We start from the raw sequence: 13,004 nt of genomic DNA, 5'->3' as shown, positions 1-13,004 counted from the left end.
TATGGGTTCTTACTAAAGTCATCTCAAACCTTCCTGTACAAGCTTTTTAAAGCAGAATTACTTTCCTTTTTTTTTTCCCTTTTCATTTTTCGGCCCAGTTTTAATAATGGCTGCTTTTGTGCCAGTTTCATTTAGTGCTTCAAACTGTAATTTTATCTGAGAGAGGAAGAAATAAGGAAAGCAGAAAAGGTCTGCATGATATATCAGTACAATACAAAAAATATATTGAAACCATTTTTTTATTTTAAAGTTTTTTCCTCAAAAATTAAAATATGTCCCATAAAACAACTATGTATATTTTTTCCCTTACCAAACCTTTCCTTCTTTAATGAGATACTCTATTTTTAAGGAATGCATAGTTCAGTCTTTCTTTTCAAGGGGTGACATTTTTATTTTCCAGGCATTACAGTATATGCAAGAATAATGTAAATTTGGGCTTTTTCACTGGCCACCGCACAGCAGCCTGAAAGCCCTTTAAAACCAACACAAGACACAGATATTCTCAGTGAATGATGGCTTTAACATACACATTCCAATCAATAATCCAGAATTTTATATTTAATCACATTCAGTTCACACTCATCAAGGATTATCTTTTGTGCTCCCATAGGTTTTCCTGTCCTCCACAGGGAGACAGAGTTGAATTGAATATACCTCATTATATTTGGGATGGCTGTGGACCTTAATGGAAGAGGTAACACTTAGCACATAAGCAGACTAAACTTTCATGATTGAGATGAATTAAAAAGGATATTTGTCACTGCTATCTTCGTTTCTTACACAGCATTACCCAACACTTTCTGCAGGGTGAATGATTGTACCTTGACATTGTTTACAAGGCCAATTATATCTTTATTTTGAGAACTATTCTGAAGGCTATTAGAAGATTTTTTTTCAATTTTTTGTATTTTTATAAGGAGCAGAGGCAAGTAAGGATGCTGCTTTGCAGCTTACTTGCAGCTGTATCTCTGGGGAGGGCTTTTTTCTTTTTCTTTTTCTTAAACTGGAGCAGACAGTGGTTAGCAATGGAATACAAAAAAGCAATTCTACTGCCTCATAAGCCACAAAGTGGACTATGGAATTAACGTATGAGATGTTATTTCTAATTTATTTATCAGCTCTCTCTCTGTAGTACAAGTACTCTCGAAAGCACTTACGTATTTGAAGTCTCATAGAGAGATACCAGATAATGGGAAATGGTTTGCTGTGAGAAGTGATCTACTTGAGTGCATAGAAGAAGCCTCTTTCTATCAAATATTTCACCGGTAATGTTTTACTGTTTCTCCTAGATGGCATGCCATAGAGTGTAATAAATTTCAGTTTTGTTTATATTCTGTGTCTGTATTTGCACTTTGGTGATTATATTTGAATTCATGAAAGATCCTTGTTTTTTTAAAAAAACTTTAGCATAAGCTTCTCATTAATCCTATCCTGTTTGTCTGTTATTAATAGGCCACTGTACAATGTATTCTGCTGCAAAACTCCACCAGGCATGACTAATTCAGATAATTAATTTGCTAGAACATTAACACCATCAAATGAGCCTGCTAAACCGGTAAATTTAAAGTAAATTAAACTTAATTTGCAGGTTATTGCAATTAAGTCTGCCTTGTCTTTCTGAGGGATTTCAACATCCTCAGTATTTAAGAGGCAATCATAATGCATGCAAGTGGGCGGGCTTTTTCACTAATTAACACGAGTCTAATCTGCTTTTCAATTAGGGTGGATGTTTATAATGTGCTGGTGACAGTGTTGCAATTCAGTACAGCATAACAGGAGTGCATGGCATAATTATAGCTGAAAAGAAAAGCTCATGCAGGGCCTGTTTAGGGGTTAATGAGACATTGGCAGTTTCCAGCTGAGGAGATTGAGCCAGTTTAGTGCAGCTTCAAGAGGAAACCACCCATAGGGGTTTCCTTTGAAGTGTCAAAAGGTCCCCTTGTTCTGGGTGGCTTATGTTTCATTTGTCTGAGTGGCATATCAAAAATTGATGAGCTGCCAGCAGCAGTCCTCATGACATTAATTCACCAATTGTGTTTCTAATAGTTTTATCTTTAAATACATTTGGATGATGATAATACTATGAAAAATCAAGGTTCTGAAAACAATGAGAAGGTATGTGTAGTTCCAAGAAGTGTATACAGACTACATAAATGCATCAGCTGCAAATGTTAATGATGCAGATGACCTACACTACTCATTACGAGCAGGAAGAAGACAAAGATGTATTGTACATCCATCCTCTGAACAGCACTAGAGCTGTGACGGAGATGTGACATTTATTGTTAGTTAGGTTCTTGAAAAGCATAAAATGGGTCAAATTCATCCCTGAAGTAACTTCGCTGCCTTCAGAGCAGCTATGCCAGCAATGGATTTGGTCTTTTGTAGTAATAGAAAAGGAAATAAAGTAAAAAGGAGAGCTATAAAGAGCAGTAGGCATCTCTAATACAGATAGAGTGTTTCATCAGACCACTTAGGCTATGAAGGTCCCAGTCTGTGCACTGTGGTCCCGTATTGAGGTACCAGTGGTTCTCAAACTTTTGTACAAAAATGAATGTTCCTGTTCAAAGCAGTGGCAATGGTGATATCAGGGAATGTTAATTACAGGGACAGGTAAAAGTTGCTAATGTACAGGAGTTGGACTTGACGATCCTAATGGGTCCTTTTCTACTCAGTGTATTCTATGATTCTATGATTTAAATACATTTAAAATCTTAAAACAAAGAAGATGCCATCAGTGTAAATCTGGCTAGCTACATCAGTCATAGAATTCCTGATTTACAGGTTTTTCCTACAGAACTACAGTCACAGCATGCATATTAGAGAGGGTGCTTTAGTTGCTGCATGAGAGTTAATTTTCAGTATATGGTGTGAGCCAAGTACCATGCTGTTTTCCTTTCTAAGCCTGGGAGCTGTACAATATAGGACTTGGCTTTTTTCATGTGTTAAACAGCAAAAAGCCCCATCCTGCTCTTACCACTTCCAGAAGTATTACTTGAACTCATTGTAACTTTCTGAAAGTTTTGTATGGAGATTGATGCTCACAAGGACGATTCTGTCCATCTCACTGGAAGTTATTAGACCTGCATCCACCCTATTTAATTTCAGGCTATGTGAGATAGCCAAGTTGGAAGCACAGTTGCCCCATACTCCCACAGAGCAGATGTCATTCAATTCACACACACACAAAAATTGTTATCTGAAATCTCTGCCTCTCTTGCCCATTAAAAAAAAATAGTTTAGGCTGATTTGGCATCTAACTTAAGTGCTTGCATTTAATCAGGCAGAATAAAGGTCGTTATCTGTGCACCATTCTTTATAAAAGTTAGATGATCTCTTTTTGGGATGTCTTCTGCTTGTGAAAGACCAAGACTTACAGATCTTTCTTTATAATAAACGGATGCATAATTGCTAAAGTTAGAGCATATAGAAAGTTTTTGTATACTGAAGGGAGCAAGGGCTCTTCTTTTTTATAATCGGAGATAATTCAAATGGCTGAACAAGCTGAGGAGTCCACAAATAATGCTGCCAAAATTAACTGTATGTTAATTTTGTACTGTACCATAGTACTCTAAACATAGATTATATGTAAGTTAGTAAGACTATATTCCTGTTGGGAATTTTGTTTTGCTTCTCTACCTGCACTTTTGACCATGACTTTTGTTGCTATCAGTAAATGGGGTTTACTGAGATAAAAATACTACTGCTGGTGACAAAAGTGGATTCTAAATGAATGAAACATTCTCATCTGAGAAGCACTTTACCAGCTCAGCACATGAATGTATAGTTCAGGAGCACCTGAGAGATTCTGGGGTTTAAGCTATGTGGCTGATGGATCAAATGAGAAAGCATGAAGTCCCTCCACCAGGAAGACAAACTGTCTTCTTTCAGAGAGACTTTTGTGAGTCTTTTCTGACCACCAAATGCAAGATGACACAGGTACATCTGAGCATGCTATTATTCACTAGCAGAGAAAGGAGTGCAAATCCATCAAGGAGCACAGAAAGAATCCTATACAAACAATATTAAAAAAATAATAAAATGTTATGTAAACGTCTTACGGTGCAAATGTTTCTGTCTTATGCTGAAATAAAATAACAAAAAATATGGATTATATTATTCGGACAGTATTGGAAACCAAAACATAGCATGGTATTCAGTTTAAAGTTATTAGTTACTCGTATTTTACCAGCTGTAATACCAAAAAGATTATTTGCCAAGTAGCTATGGTACATAAATAAGTATAGCTCGCTATACTTGCATTCAGGAGTAAGGTTAATTTTTATTCATTTGTCCAGACATCAAGGGATTTTCAACCATTTGTAAACAGGGGTCATAAGAAATATGAGTGTAAAACCAAAAAGAAGGCAGACAAGCTAAATCAGTTGTTGAAGACAGATAATTCCATTGAGATTAACTGACAAAGACCATACCAAAAGTGTATGATCTTTTTTTCTTCTCTTATCAGATATATGAAAAACTGGAACGTCACAATTCTGTAGAATATATGGTCTATAATGCCTGTCGTCTACAGATTACTCAGCTCTGAAAAAGAAGGAACTACCCTTAGAAACACCACACTATCTGCCACTTCTACTGAGGTCAGTACACTTAGAAACACAACGTCCCTTCAGAATCTTTAGAGGCCAAGTCAGTGACTTCACTGGGTGCAGTTTTGATACAAGCACACTCTCAGTGGACATTAATGCAATAGCTGCCAGTTAACTGACACTGGTGAAATCTTCGACCTCCTTTTAACAGCATACTAATGGAATTTAAGGGGCTATTAGGTAACCCAAGTTTTAAATAGTGTATGGGGTATAATGTAGCACATTCATAGAAGAAGAGGTTCATTAGGAAGATTAAAGAAGGCATTCCTCTCCCAGATTTCTACCTGCCTCTTCTCTGGGATCATAGCAACATAGTGGTGCCAGGTCTAGTGTTGATTTTCAGTCTGTTCTCTGTGGGAGTCTTCAGCACTCCTGTTTTATAATCTAGGCAAAGGAGCAGAAACTCTGAGAAAATTCTTTTTTGTACAGGTCTGTAGTATTAGTTCAAAACATGATGGGTCATTATTTTTTAGCTGGCTGAGTTTTTCAGAGAGTTTGGCTCTTGGAAAAGATCAGTTGTACAAGGATTAACTCTTTAAAATTACCGCTGTGGAAGAGAGGATAAATGGTCTTGTTACACTTGATGTGAATATCGGTGCATATATTAACCAACTTACTTCACACTAGCTGGTTTCAAAAGTTTATTAGCTCTTCCACTTGCTTTTGGGGTGTGGAGAAGTTTGATCAAGCTTTGATATGAACATACAATTACTAAGAAGCAATATATAAAAAACCAAACACTATTATTTGTTAGGTGTAATAAATGTGCTTGAAAGTAGCAGCATACATAAAACTGCAGTGCAATATATCAGTTCTGCAATGTCTTGGACCTTCAGAGATGATACTGTTGCACATGAATTCCTTTCATGTAGTGAGGTAACATAAAATTGAAGAAGGATTATCTGAAGTTAAAGATGATTGATAGAAGCCTAAAGTGGCCCTAAAGGAGAATTTGCAGGCAAGAGTGCTCTTCTTTGACTTCCACAGTTGTTTTAGTCTGAATGAGGAAGGGAGTGACCAGGATAAAACTAAACAATAAGAAAAATGAAGTTGATAAACCGGTGGGCAGTCAGAGGATGGGGGCAATGGCCATGGTTGGATATTCACAGTTTTTCATGCGGGTTTAATCCAAAGTCTCAGTGGACACATTTATAGAAGATTTATAAAAATATTTGAATAAATTTACTAAAAGGGAAAATTAATTTATTAGAATGGGTCTTTCTGCATGGTACCATGGTGTTCATAAAGAATAACAAAGATCTGATTAAATCCTGGAGTGTATTGTTGTGAAACTGAGGAGCATTCTAGTAAAGTTACAGCCATAATAGAATATTGGCTGTAGCTGGGCAGGAAAACAAATGATTATGCCTTTGAAAATGCAAGATGAACCTTCACAGAGCTTTGTGGTTATGTGCTGATATGGAGAGAAAACAGTTCTGCAAGGTAGATCCATGGTTGCTGCTCTCTTTCCCCTATAACTGGTTTTTAAGGTGCCATAGAAAGTGTAATATTACATGATTTAATGGGTGAGTATCTTCATAAACACGGGGTGAAAGAAGCTCCATCAAAATATATCTGATGGCCTATATATTGTTTCGGTAAATTTTTTCAATCTAAAAATCAGTGCTTTGTAGGGTGAAATTATAATTATACAAACCTTAAGAACTAAAGATATACATAGATATAGAGAAATGACTGAGATTGTTCTCTTAACACATTGAAATAATATTTGAAGAGAAGAAATGAAGAGTAACTATAAATATCTTGGTGTCATATGTGCCAGGAAGGGAAAGCATTAGTAAGAAGAGAAAAAGTGTATTTCAGTCCAGTAAAATCCAGTAGCTGGCCCAGAGTTCTTTGAAAATGCTTTTACTGGAAACACCATCTACAGTTGTTGTGGATGGCGTTTATTACATTCTTAAAACTACACAGCTCCACAACTGCTGAGAGGCAAGCTGCTGAGGCTAACAGCTACAAATGCAATTTATGAAACACATGGCATTGTAATTTGACCAAGAGTTTAACTCAGAACCAAAATTTGAGATCATAGTTACTGTAAAAATTAAAGAGCAACCTCATACAGCAAGTATAGATGTATCTATCCAATAAGTTAAGGAAATATGGGGAAATCAAAATGCATCATTGGTTTCTTGCTCAGCGGGAATTGTTAAAGACCACTTAGCATTGTTAAGGGAGAAATGTGTTGTTTTCACAGCAAGAGTTATTACTGGTTTTCACTCTGAAATTAGTTTTAGATTACTTATATTTTTGTTTTCCTATAGTCAGTTTCCAGCCTTCTGCCCAAGGAGATGTGTTTTATCCTGCATCTGAAAGAGCAACACGGAAAAAAAAAGGAAAAAAACCTAAACCAAACTAAACCAAACCAAAACAAATAACCCCCCTGCCAAATATAATTCTGATTTTAAAGAGACCTGAATAATTAATTAATATATTAATTTAAGGTTATTAGATCCTAAATTTGTGTATGTTGTTTATTATTAATTTTATTGTAGAGATACATTGATGCAGCTGAATTGGTTGGAAGTTTGTGACATAGAAAATTCATCATATTCTATGTCATGTATATGGAGCGTATGCTGCTACTAATTCGTGGTCTAAGTGTGATTTGAATGAAATTAGCTCAGCCTAGAACTTCAGACATGCCTTTTTATACCTTACTTCTTTATAATGTATGCTTCCACAGATTCACTTAAATTTCATGAGTTTTCTCAAAAGCAGAGCTAAAGAAATTCCAAAAAGTAATAAAAATATCAAAACCATTTCTACTGACAGCTAATAGGCACAGAAGAGGAAACATCAAAACTCAAGAACAGAAGACTCATCTAGATCTTGGTCCATTTTTTATATCCAAAGGAAGACCACACATATGAGAATTCTTAAAACTAGTTAATTAGGCTAAAAGTCATGTATAGTCTTGAGGTTGTGTGACTGAGAATTATGAACTAATACGTACACATGCAACAGGGTATTCTAAAAACCAACATAGGATCCTAAACTTGCTGTTTATGCTAATAAATCAGTACGAAATAGGAAATAGAGCTTGACACCCCAAAACTTAGACCCTCTGACTCATCATTCCATTTTCTAGTTTTTAAAGTTTTCTAGAGAACAAGGTTTTCACTATGAAGCTCTGTGAACCTCTGCTAGTCTTTCTAATCTTCTTTCTTCCACCATTGCTCAGAGTAAAGTCAGTCAAAACCCTTGTGTTTTTTCCACATTTTACACCTAGTAGAGCTCACAGACTGAGCAGTCTTCCATCTGTGTTTCTTAAGACACTCTATCTAGAAAGTATTTAAAGAGTGTGCCTGCTGGGTTATATTTTACAGGAGATGTAAGTGGAAATAAAAGAAGCAAATGCTATTTATCTACTAACCCAGTTTTTACAGTTGCTAGAGTATGGAATAATTGCAAGGCTGCCTTAAAAGTTAAACTTCTCTATGCTTAGCGTATCTGTTTCTGTCTCCATTGGCAAACTTAGATCTGACTGTTTTATTGATGCAAAAATATATAAGTTCAATCATCTCCAGTAGTTTAGGAATCAATATATGGATTCATTAAAGGTAAAGGAGGAGTAACAAATGGCAATATGAACTAGGCAGGTAAGAGAGTTCCTGATTGCCTCAGCAGTTATCAAAGAATTGACTAGTAAAAAATGAGGAAGACATCTACCCTGCAGATCCAAATCAGCTCAGTTCATTTTTTAGAATGAGTTATTCCTCATGTATTTCATGTAATTTGAAAGAGATTAACTGTGTAACTCCTGTGACTGAAGAAGCTTGAGTTGATAATACTGATAATACTAAGCACTATCAATGAAACCTTCTCCTGAGGTTATATAGCATTTTTATAGTATAATAATTTCAGAAATAATCCCCTGTTCTCACAGAAAGACTAGGTGGTATGCACCAGATTGATTTATCTTACCCTGATTTCATAGACACAATACAAACCATTATAAATGTAAGAGCCTGACACAATCATTAAATTATTTGATAATTCTCACTTAACTTTTTCACTGTTATTGTTATTTGTATTCCAGCCCTGCTTAGTTCACAGTTGGAATAAAAACCAGTTGTGCCAGTTAGTGTACAGGGTTATAATATGCAAAGCTTCTTCTTCCTCCCCATCCACCGAATTTGAAGGATGCTATTATAGCCCAGTTTAAGGTGGTTAAAATACTGTCAGTTATTTCAACAGGTGCCAGATTTTCTTCTAATATCAAGAGTTTATAAAGCGTCTAGACCCAGACATGGATATAGGCAGGCCCAAGATATCTAAGTGCAAAACTGTGATTGCAATCCCCTTCCAGCATAGGTAACTGCTGTTTAGACTAGAAGTATCCTATATGCACTGAGCTCTGAGTATATGCTCAATTTGTTATGTTAAAACAAACCTCCCAACTAGAAATGTCTAGAAAAGGGACATTATTCCTGTTAAAGATGTGACAAATCCAGGAGGAACACTTCGTCCTTTTAAGGGAGAGTGGTGCCATTGCTTTAAAGGAATGTTCGAAAACTTCCCTCTTTGTGGTTGCTGTTTATTATTCTTTCTGAGAGTCAGGGAAAAGGAGATGGCAAGACAGAAGAGTACCAAGAGCTGTAATCACCACCACAGCACATCTTCACCCAGTATGGGTCCACTTCTGACTTTTATGTGTGTGGGAGCCTCAAGTTCCCAATAGCTGTAAGGCACAAAGACAGGGAAGCTGTCAGTTCATTCTCATTTATTCCAAGTACTATCTGTGTTAGTGTTGATACCTCCAAAGAACTAATTTTGTCATTGTAAGAGGAAGACTGTAGATGACCTAATGCATATTCTTAAATTGTAGTCATTTTTACTCAAAATTACATAAATCAGGAAAAAAACCATCATGACAACAGAACTATATATTAGATACAAAAGCACTACCATCACTTCCCATGTAAATTAAACCACCTCAGAGTTATAACTTTTTTATACAAAGTTAGCAGTGTATCAGGGAAATGTCCAGATAATCTGATTAACCGGCTTTCAATTTCCTATACCAATACCTTTCACCACAAACACTTTTTTTTTTAACTTACTTTTAATTTTTTAAATATTTATTAAGAGATATTTCTTTTTTTTCAAGAAAAGGAGATAAAATATTACTCTTCAGGAAAGAGAGAATTTGGCACGAAGGAGCAACTACAGGATAGGTGTTTGTGTACAAATCACATTCATGCAGCTTTTTTCTTGCAGATAACTGATGAGGAATGATATTCTTGTTGAATAAGAATGTGCACAGATTCAAGCCCTCAGTTACCTGATTAAACTAATTGTAGGCTGAAGAGGGAAGTTTTGTAATTCTCCCATTGGAGTTCTGTACGAAACAATTTGCTTAAAAAGCAATTGATGTCGTCTGGAAAACTTTGAAAAATGTTCTAGTTAAAAACACTTTGTCTGGGTGTCATGTATCTTTTGGGTTTTCTTCTATCATTTTTATCATTAGGGACATGACAATATTACTGTTGCATGAGAGTATACTTACTTCTTAAGAATTCATCTGCCTTTCACCCTAAATTATTTTCATCGTAGTAATTCCCATAGCAATCACCTGTGATGTAACAAGGAGAAGATTTGACTTTTAGAGGAAAGATTGAAGATGGCATATGCTAATGCATAAAATTAAACAAATTTCTTTCTGTTAGCATATCGGGAAGGTGATGTAAAGAGTCACTTGGTTTAACAACACAAGTTCAGTGCCCTGCGTTATTTATTCTTCCAGAAGTGAAGCATTTCTTCTTTGTACAATGAGTATAATAATATATTTTCTCACACAAAATTTGTTGAGGGAATAAGTCGTTAAGTACTGAGGTAAATTTCTTTACTATATTTGATAATGCTGACAATGCAAGGTATAATCAGAACTATTTGTGAAAATTAAAACAACCCTGTGCAAGTCACAAGCTGGTCTCTCAATATGGAGTATTTAGAAATATATGAGAATGTATCATACAAGTATTCTGCAGCCTCATTAACCTCAGCTTCTGTGTTTTGAATAGAAAATACCTGCACATTTTATGTAGATTTATGGGATATTAAAGAGGCCATTTATTGAAACCTGAAGTGAAGCAGTAAAATTAAAAACATGACCATTCTTTACTCCTCATAATTGACAGGTTTCTCAAGTGGTGATGAGGCAAGCTGCAGTTATAGTTCCTTCACTATTGACTACAAATGAACTCTGGGGTGACTATTTGCCTTTGACACCTCGAGTAATCACTTTTCAACAGAATGAATTTGTGTCTGAGTGTCTTTGCATAAGGATGCTCCTGTGCTGCGTGGGCTTGGAATGAAATTCAGCTAAAACAGTAAGCTTTCAGTTTGGTCCTACATTCTGTGAATTATTTCATGCTTTATTTGAGCTAGTTGTTATCCTGATCTTTTATGAGTTATATGTTCTTATCCAGATACAGTTAGACTCAGGTACCCTTAAGGTGAATTCCAAGACCTTCTTTCGTTGCAGTGAGAACTAAAATATACATATATGAATATAGATAATGTACATAGGTAAAGTATATAGATAAAAGAGAAATCCAGTGATGTTCGTACCCTCCTGTGTGCTAATGTAATATGAAGTGTGTGCACAGGCTATAATATCTAAAAATATCTCTTGGAATTTGTAATGATTATTGGCTTAGGAACTAATTCATTCTGTTGATACTAATTGCCTCTTTGAAATTACATATGAATGTATCCCAGACCAGGCTTTTAAATGAAAAATGTATCCTGCAAAATACAGTCTAATTATGCAGACATCTTAATACAATGCACAATATTATAGATTTTAATTTTGAACACATTTTCTCCATATAAGGACTTTTTAATGATATATGAGTCAGTTATCCCTCCCCATTCCCTAAAGCTAAGAGAGAGAGAGACAAAAAGTAATAGGTCTCTTTTGCATGATCAGCTGTCAGTTTTCTTTCACATCTTTAACATTTGTTGCCACTACTTGACTTGTTCAGTCTTTTACTTTTAGAGGAGAAGAGTGAAATATGTAGATAAACTCGCAGATTTAAATAAAATTTTAGCCTGGAAAGGAAGAGGCATCTAGTCCAGTCTCTTACTCAAAGCAGAACTATTGATCAGGTGCTCTGGTTGTAGTGAACTATTATGTATTTGTCCTAGAATATTTAGGAGTTTGGTTTTGGTTTTGAATGCCAAAATGGCCCACTAAAATCTTCCAAAACTCATGAGATCAGTGGGCCATGATTTCATTCAAACCCTTCTGGATTTAAGGATTGATGAAAAAAACACCTTTCTCTAAATATATTTTTAAGATCACTTTCCTATGTAGTTTTTTTCTTTTGATTTCATTAGCCAAAAAAAAATAAAAATTGTACTTAGCACTGTACAGTTAAAACCATTGAAATCTCCTATTTCAAGTGCAGAAAAACCAACCTGTTCAGCCACTTTGCAAGCAAACTGGAAAATTTGCACAAATATTGGAAAGCTATTGATTAAACTGAGACAAAAATGGGACTAAAATAATCCAAAAAATAATTTCAGTAAGAGTGGAATCAAAATAATCAAAGTCCATTTTCAAAAATAGAAGGTATCCATAGAACTCTCTCATCAGTCAAGCTATTTTACTAATATCAGCCTTCATCAGCAGAGAAGGTTAGTTCTGCTGTTCAGTTATGATCTAGCAGTTACAGTAATTTTGTTTGCTTCTGACAAGTAGGATAAATGAAGAAAGAAAAAGATCAGATGCATTGCATCAGGAAATAGAGCTTTCAGTTTGTATTTTAAGGCTGCAAGGCACCTGGATAATTACAGGTATATGGGGCTGGAGACTGGCCATAGCAGCTCTTGTTCTGAAGTCTGGCACTCTTGGTGAAGGGACTGGAGCACAGGCCCTATGAAGAGCAGCTGAGGGAGCTGGGGCTGTTTAGCCTGGAGAAGAGGAGGCTCAGGAGAGACCTCATCACTCTCCACAACTACCTGAAAGGAGGTCGTATCAAGGTGAGAGGCGATCTCTTTTCCCAGGTAACCAGCAGTAGGACAAGAGGACACGATCTCAAGCTGTGCCAGGGAAGGTTTAGGTTAGACATTAGAAAGAAATTCTTTTCAGAGTGATCAGACATTGGAATGGGCTGCCCAGGGAGGTGGTTGAGTCACCATCCCTGGAGGTATTTAAGAAGAGACTGGATGTGACACTAAATGCCATGGTCTAGTTGACAGGGTGGTGTTGGGTCATGGGTTGGACTTGATGATCTCAGAGGTCTTTTCCAGCTAGGTTGATTCTGTGATTCTGTGATTGAACTTCTTTTTTCATCATGTTGACTGCTTTACAGACTGGATATCCAACACACTCTATTTATTTCAGCCACCTCCAGCCCTGTTATT

The sequence above is a fragment of the Manacus candei genome, unplaced genomic scaffold (assembly GCF_025592945.1).
Source record: "Manacus candei isolate 608988 ecotype Guabito, Panama unplaced genomic scaffold, ASM2559294v1 h1tg000014l, whole genome shotgun sequence".
Taxonomy (NCBI): Eukaryota; Metazoa; Chordata; class Aves; order Passeriformes; family Pipridae; genus Manacus; species Manacus candei.
This window is presented reverse-complemented; position numbering follows the sequence as displayed.